The sequence below is a fragment of the Homarus americanus genome, unplaced genomic scaffold, assembly GCF_018991925.1.
Source record: "Homarus americanus isolate GMGI-L3 unplaced genomic scaffold, GMGI_Hamer_2.0 scaffold54443, whole genome shotgun sequence".
In the NCBI taxonomy this organism is placed as follows: Eukaryota; Metazoa; Arthropoda; class Malacostraca; order Decapoda; family Nephropidae; genus Homarus; species Homarus americanus.
Genome location: NW_024750852.1, coordinates 8893790 through 8903064, shown reverse-complemented (window position 1 = coordinate 8903064; position 9275 = coordinate 8893790).

Sequence of the window (9275 nt, the reverse complement as noted above, 5' to 3'; positions counted from 1 at the left end):
TTAAAGCACAAGAGCCAGTCACCAACGGATACAGCTAAACCCTTGAGTACGATGATTTAAACCCTTGAGTACGATGATTTAACCCCTAGAGTACGATGATTTAACCCCTTGAGAACGGTGATTTAAGCCCCTGAGTAATGATTTAACCCTTGAATACGATGATTTAACCCCTTGAGTACGATGATTTAACCCCTTGAGAACGGTGGTTTAACCCCCTGAGTAATGATTTAACCCTTGAGTATGATGATTTAACCCCTTTGAGTAAGAGGATACCTCTTGAGTACGATGACTTATTCCCTTGAGTAAAATAGCATTGTACGCTGGTACTTGTGTCATCGTACTCAAGTGGTTAAATCATCGTACTCGGGGGGTTAAATCATCCTACTCAAGTGGTGAAATCATCCTAATCAGGGGGTTAAATCATCCTACTCAAGGGGTTAAATAAATCAACCTACTCAAGTGGTTAAATCAACCTACTCAAGGGGTTAAATCATCCTACTCAAGGGGTTAATATTTTTTTTTTATTGTCAGTCTTTTCATCTCTTGCTACCCACACCATGTAGCCCATACAGTATCCGAGGGTCACGGGAGCTAAGCTGTACTCGTATTCCGTGTCATTCAGTGTTCATGACTTCCTACAAGATATAGAAAATATTGATTATCAGAGAATTATCCTCTCGTCCTTCCCCCTAAAGCTGATTTCACCTGATGAATAAACACCATAACATTGCATGGGACGGTAGGTTAGGTTAGGTTAGGTGACTAATGTTAAGATGGAGGGTAATCTGAAAATAATAATGCGTTTGTCAGTTTGGTTATAACCCGCTGGCAGAACACATAACCAATTAAAACTAGAAACTAAATCATAAATAATCAAAATAATTTAAGCGACGTCAAATATATAATCTGAAAGGAAAGCAGTCAGAAGTTTGGGTTTGGAATTACGAGGCAGCCGGACGTCCTTCGAGGTGGTAGCGACGTGCCAGTTTCTCAAGAGATACATAAATTAACGTTCACCCAGTCTTAAAGAAACACCAACTCAACCTTCCCTCACGCTACAAGAAGGAGTGAAATAGTTAAAAATAATATATAAAAAACTATAGAGGAATCCACAGAGAATTGAGTATCTAATTTTCCCACTGTGAGGCTACCAATAATCAGCTCACTTAACCTACGGCAGAAAAACACCATCGTAATTAAATTGAAACTCTTCCGAAACTTGACACGTCTTCTTGTTAACAATTAAGAGAAAAACATAGTCTATCTCAAGAAAAGTCAGATAAATTTCTTCCAGGTTGGCGAAACGATGTATTTGCCTCATTGTCCAAGAGTTCAAACTCTTCTTTGTCTACACTGTTTACACATGATATATTACCTTCATTCTCATACAGTAAACAAATACACTGTGATAATGTGTAAGTTCATGAAGATCACTTGGATATTAAAAACCCTAAGCACTAACCTAACCTGAGTTATCTTAATCTAACCTAAAGTAGCACAAAATAACCTAATCTAACTTATTCTAACATGATCTAATCTAACCAAACATAAACTAACCTAACCCGGGCAGGTAGCGTTATAGCATGTAATCATAAGGTGAAATAAGTTGGGATAAGAGCTAATCTTCAGGTAGTTCCATGAATGCACTCCACTTAGCTCAACAGGTGTCTTACTCGACCCTACCTGGGCCACTGCATACGAGCTTGGTGACTCATATAACACGTCTTTCTTTCAGGTGACTGATTGTACAGTAAGAGATGTAGTGGGTGTCATGGAAAGTCGAATGAATCACACACACACACCAACGCTCTCTCCACCCTGGAAATGCCATCCCTCAGTGACCTTCACCACCAAGCACTGGAAAGGTTTGGCAGTGGACTACTGCACCACCCTCATCATCGCCACCTCCTGCCACCTGCAGCCCCCCACCCAACTCGCGCAGTCCGCCACTACAACAAAATTCAGCCCATAAGAGCCCGCACGGATAGATATAAGAACAGCACCATCCCATCTATAGTTAAAATAATAAACAACTCCTGATTTATGTATTGTACAGCCCTGTAAATGTATTCAATGCATATTATATCATTATGTCTAAATCAAATGTAAGTCTGTATATTTTCAGCCACCGGCTGCAACTCTATTAATAAACCGTTTATTATTATTATTATTATTATTATTATTATTATTATTATTATTACAGTACAGCACAGTAGACATGGTCTATATTTAGAGAAAACTATTAATCTTGGCAGCAAAGATGTTTCTAAGGCGTCAGTGTGTGTGTGTGTGTGTGTGTGTGTGTGTGTGTGTGTGTGTGTGTGTGTGTGTGTGTGTGTGTGTGTGTGTGTGTGTGTGTGTGTGTGTGTGTGTGTGTGTGTGTGTGTGTGTGCCTTAATAAGAATACATAAATATGTATAGGAAATAATAATAATAGTAATAATAATAATAATAATAATAATAATAATAATAATAATAATAATAATAATAATAATAATAAAATCGAACTACTATTACCTATACTAATGACTAATTATAACAAGTACTGTGTGATAACAAGCTGTTCCCTGAGTGGATAATACGACAGGACCAGCTGATCAACGATATACTGTACAGGTGGGAGAGGAGAGGAGGAGAGCGGAGGAGTATGAGGAGAGTAGCAGGAGGAGAGGAAAAGAGGAGGGGGAAGAGGGAAGAAAGTAGGAGGAGGAGGAGGAGGAGGTTTTAAGCACTAGCACTGATACGTATTACAGTATAAATCATTAGTTAATATCCACCTGCCTACAAGTACAAGGAACATCTGGTTTCATATGAAATTCTGGAGGGCATCACAGTTTAAATTCCTCTCTCTCCCCCCAAAAAAATATTATATCAATATTTCGCCATCATCCCTACTGTGCTAACACTGGACAGTAAATGACAAATAATTCATCAGGATCAATGGTAGGACTAAACAAGCAACCAGTTTGCTCATCCCGTTCAGACATTAAAGGAAAAATTATATATCTCAAGTAATTGGTTACTGGAGTGAATTATCAGACATTTATACGTACATTAACATCACCTGTTTCATCATCATTAATATCAACGTGGACCAAACAGGTACAGGTCTGAATTGGAAGAGCAGCCGTTAAGCTCGACAGACTTCACAGTGAGATAAATCATGTGATCTGTTTTTACTGTTTTAAATTATACAATGAGTCACAAACACTTCACACAGGTGTTCATCAGGTGGTGGAGGTGAGGAAGACTGCCAGCTGTCATCACCCACGTCATCAACACAGCCTCCCTATAGGTTGTTTACCCACCTGCTGTTCACTATATAATACCCACACTTTTATCTGTTTGAGATATAATTTAAACCAACACACACATTAAGCAGGTGGGGCGAGAGATCCCACCCCCCACTACCTCGGGAATAACATATACGGGATAAAAACTTCTCTGATGCAACAAAATACTCTCATACCCTTATTGACAATGCCACAACACCGAGAGAGTTTCACCAGACCAGTCACTAACAATCTGGTAGGTCGTGGTAAGTGGTGGTGGTAATGCTAGAAATAACTTATATTGATAGAGAAACAAATGAAGAACAACGAGATAGATATTGTACAGTCACTCAAAAAACTACCTATGCAAAATTGTGTTGAACAATATGACACAACGGACGAAGGATTTTGACAACCTTACAGATACAACAGGAGACGCAGTGTTCATTCTGAAATTCATCGATCACCCCCAAGTACAGATAGTTTTTTTGAGTGACTGTTAAAACTTCTATACTATAGGTATATGATAATTGATGAAGAAAGATTGTTGTCGATGTTAATGGGTGGAACTATGGGTAGGAGGGCCAGGGGAAAGTAAGGGGGGGTCAGGGGAAGGTAGGGGGGCCAGGGGAAGGTAGGGGGGCCAGGGGAAGGTAGGGGGGCCAGGGGAAGGCAGAGACTAGGATGAATGAAATTAAAAATGGTCTCCGGAGAGATATAAAGTCTGGGGGGACATAAAAAAAACGCAGGCAAGACAGGTTGGCAAGGTAATCAGAGACGACACACCTCGTCCCCCATCCACCCGACTGCCACTGAACCGGGGAAGTCTACACATATTGTTAGCTCACGTTGAGGAGTTTTACAAAGAGTCATGACAAATTTCAAGATGTTTTATCCACCAGTGACTGAGATATGAGGATTTTAGGCACTTTATATTGGTCATTGTGACCTTGAACACTTACCAATTAAGATTAAATTTTTATTGTGATGCCCCCAAGAACCTCCACAATTAAATTCTACGGTAACTTTGGTTTTGTGATACACGTAAACGGGAGTTATAACAACTCTGGTACTATGAAAATCTTACCTCGGTACTATTACACACCAGATGACTTTAGTACCAGAAGCACTAACGTTATGTGTCAGATGACTCGGTAGGCCAATGAACCTGAGGAAGATTTTGTTAAACACCTTCCAGTACAGTACAGTCCAGACACCTCGACGTTCGCCAAATATTTTCCCAAATTTTAAAATAAAACCGCGTGCAAAAACCATCAGCAATTGCATGTTCTGTATATAAATTAATAAATGATGAATAAATATGCATACAAACATATACATACCGTACATTCAGTTTGTCAAATGCATTATAGGCGACACTTACCAGTATATATGTAGTGTGTTGGAGAGAGAGAGCACTACAACACCACACAAGAACATTACACAACACAGTCAGGCAGCTTATGGCGGCGGTCAATATGCTGTAGTCAATTTTTAACACCGAAGCTGCAGTGGAGTTCAGTCCAGATATTAAAACGGAGATGGATTTTACAAGAACGCTTATAGAATAGGACAGAGGGCGTCAACCTCTCTCTCTCTCTCTCTCTCTCTCTCTCTCTACACCAAATGCTATTGAGCTGTGTGTTAATATCTTGCTTTAATCAACTGTGAATTGTGGTGTTATATCTTTCTCTACACACGGAGACTACAACACCTGAAGACCACAACACCTGGAGACCACAACACCTGGAGACCACAATATAAGGAGACCACAACACACGGAGGCCACAACACACGGAGACCACAACACACGGAGACCACAACACACGTAGATCACAATTTACGGAGACGACAACACACCTACACTTTAATAAGCCTCATCCATGACACATACGAAAAAACACGTACCTCACCCATGACACACAAACAAGTTACCACGTCCATGATACGTCCGTGACACGTTCGTGATAAATAAATAAGTTACCGGATTCTTTAGGTACAAATAACGGACATAATACATAACTTTGATAAATATAACGAATATAATACATAACTAGAACTGTAACGACTGTAACACAAAACTAGGGTAAGTATAACAAGCATGATACATGGACGATGTAAGTAATATAACATGTATTACAGGTGAGTTTTAAAGGTCACTGTACACCTGTAGTAATTAACACCGTAGTTATTTACCTTTTTCTACTTAAGGGTAAATATTGTAAATGGTCGTAGTAAATGCTGGAAGTGGATACCAGTCCTAATATTTACTGTAATTAGAACAAGGTATATAACAGTGTTGGTATAACAAGGAACAACTATAATGTTAATTATTACAGATGTACAGGGACTTAAAACACACCTGTATATATTATTGCAGGTGTACAGGGACTTAAAACACACCTGTATATATTATTACAGGTGTACAGGGGCTTATAACACACCTGTAGTAGAGCGATAGTGAATAATAGTCACCTTAACCAAAATCAGTGAGAACAGTCCTTGCTTGTGGTAAACAGACAGACAGGCAGACAGACAGACACGTACCTGGTCAGGAAAGAAGTAAATAATATTAGTTACAACAACTTTACCGCATTCCTGTATAATTATAGGCATGTAAAAAGTATGAAATATAAGAAAAATACATACATACACAACCAATCATCCTCAGGTGACAACAAGATCAGCTGATAATTTGGTCACAACTCATCATAGGTGGCGTCATACCCAGCACTGTTTGCAGCTCTTACACAAACACACACACACACACACACAAACACACACACACACAAACACACACACACACACACACAGTTTACACCCCGCGCTAAGTTTGTAGACTGACTGACTTGTGTGAGGAGCTGATGCAAATATTTAGTTTACAGTTTCAACAGTGTCTGGATATGGCACTAGGCTCTATCGTTGTTACAAGCAGTATTTAGGTGTGGAGGTTTTATTAATTAATCAAAGGGTTATGATATCGATATTACCTGTTGATTACACCTGGTTATTTTTTAATTTTGAGGGATATATATATATATATATATATATATATATATATATATATATATATATATATATATATATATATATATATATATGCAAATAAATCACTTTAGGTGTGCGTGATCCAGGTATATGCTGATAACCACAATGAAAAAGAAAACACGAAGTTCCCAAGCGCTTTCGTGTAATTCACATCTTCAGGGGTGAGTACAGACTAAAAAAGAAGTACCGATCAAGTTATATATATATATATATATACAGAGGAGGGTGAGAACAAGTCCACAGAGGACAAGTGTCTTCTTTTTCCTTGTGGTTATCAGCATATACATATATATATATATATATATATATATATATATATATATATATATATATATATATATATATATATATATATATATATATATATATATATATATATATATATTTCATGTAAATCCACAATGAAAACGTGGATAAGATAAATCTTGATAAAATCACACGGGAAAATGGAAACAACGGAGTACCTTAGTTTCGTCTTAATTCAAGACATCTTCATATTTCATTTTTAGTTCATATAACACGCGGACTTTGAACATATAATCAATGACCTCACCAGCCAGGAGTCGAACCCTCGACCTAATGCATGGGACCAGGGAATGCTACCGACCATACCACAAGAGCACTAAAAGCAGTTCTAGACTATGTGATATTTCACACAAAGCCTGTTCATCGAGCTGATGGAGCCGTAAACCTCTCATTGGGAACTGCCCGTGCTGCTTATGTGGATGTCAGTAGCATTTTACCGAATCCAGCTGGTATGATGCGTTCACGTAAACCATACCAAGAACGAAACAGGTTCAATCATTTTTCGAACTTTTTTCTGTCTTGCGTAATACCTCTTGCCTTTACTAACACACAAACAGCTTCATCTTCTCTTTCTCTGTCTATCTCTCTGTTTCCTTCATCCCTGTTGCCATAAATCCTCTTACCAATCCCTTGTCCATCATTTGCTCCATATACTTGTATCATCTTGGAGTGTTCTCAACTATTCACCACTCGCAAGAATTTCTCAACCCACACACACGTCTTACAAATTTTAAATCTTCACTCCATACTCTGCTATTTCTTCCAACTTCCGACAAACTATCTGTCTCCACCAATCTCTCTTTAACTGTTATCACTCAGACTTACTTGAGCTTCATATAAGAGGTGAGTAGTTCTTTATGGAGTCACTTAATACACTACACTTCACTGCCGATAATGTTTTAAACTGGGGGAATAAGGCAATACTCCATGCCTCCGTGCCTGTACCCAGGTAACTAATAGTTTACACCGCGCGTAGTTACCATTGTCCAAATCACGGGTAGCCATTTGCATTCGTTTTCGATAATTTTTTTTAATTTCATACTGTAGATCTTGTAAAATTTTGTTCTATAAAAGAGTATAGTGCTGGATATTTTTTTAAAAGTTTAAGTAAAGTTCTATTATCGGAAATACAAACGTTAATGTCCATGAACTATTTAAAAGACTGTATTGCATCCTCAACGATTGAAAACTTACGGTCAGAACATCAACAAAGCTCGCAAATGAGACGCCTCTTGTTTGTCGTAAATGATGTTAATTATTACTTCACGCTAACCAGTGATATATAAGATGATAGAAGGAAGTTTCACTATTAAGAGAATAAATGTAGAGTATAACTGACAGACAATCACCATAATAAAGCAGAACCCAAAAATAAAATAAATAATGTATCAGTCTACTGCTTCAGGTTCATGAGTCTGAATCTCTCAGGGTTCGTGGTTCAGGGGGAAGAGGTGACAGAGGGCTTGAGTTTGACCGGGACTGAGCAGCTAAAAGCTATGGTAGCTGCTCGCGGGCTGGACACAACCTACTGTTTAATGACTGCAGCTGTTACACATGGCCTAATAATTAATGTTCCCGAGTTACTATTTATTCTTCTTTCTATTACTGAATCGTTAACTTTCCTATTTCCATCTATGTTCTTTATTAATTTGAACTTTTGTGATTTTTCTGCCTTAGCAAATAAGAAAATTCATCAATTTATTCCATTTTATTCTCAAGTTATGAGGAAACGACCGTGGAGGATCTACAGAGGCGACACACCATGGTAAACAATAACAGGCTTAGCTGTGGCCCATAGCATTCACAATTCAAAAGGATATATATATATATATATATATATATATATATATATATATATATATATATATATATATATAAAGTGAAGCCAAGTTCCCATCTATTGGGCACAGGAAGAAAATGGAATCGGAATTGAAAATGGGAGTAGATTTGTCGCCCTCGGGTGAGTCAGAATTTTCTCGCTTTATATCACAACTCTGCTTCAGATATTTCCAGCAATGTCCTGGAGGCAAATATCTAATAAAAAAATACGTTTTATGATAATATATGTGAGGAGGCAGTAGCTCTGTACAACGGGCCATTTATTAGCATACCTCGCCCAATATTCGCTTAAAACCTAACTGATCTCTTAAAAATTCACGAATATTTCTTACATTTTCGCCAGCTGGGCACAGCTTCTCATGAATATTTAAATCATGAATAATTTGCTCGTGTTTCTCCAACAAGGAGTCAGGTTTTACACACCTAACGAATAGTAAACGTAATGCTGGCGGGCAACTGAAAAGGTATAAGGATAGTCTTAAGAAAAACCTGAAAAAGTGCCAAATCGACCCTTTACCTGGGAGACGATTACTCCACATCGTAACACTTGGAGGAGCACCACAGAAGAAATTATCAATACTTTCGAGTTAGCCCGATTGCAAACCGAGGCAGACAAGCGCCAACGCCTGAAAGACGCTGCCGCCTGCCCTCCCACACTAGATGTAGCCCTCCACATGCGCAATATCTCTGAACGACTCTGCCGGTCCCATATCGGCCTCTTTAGTCACCTCAAAAGTCACCAATGAAGATGAGATCCCTAATAACTCATATAATTGCATCAAAGCTGGATGATCGTCATACTCGATTCCG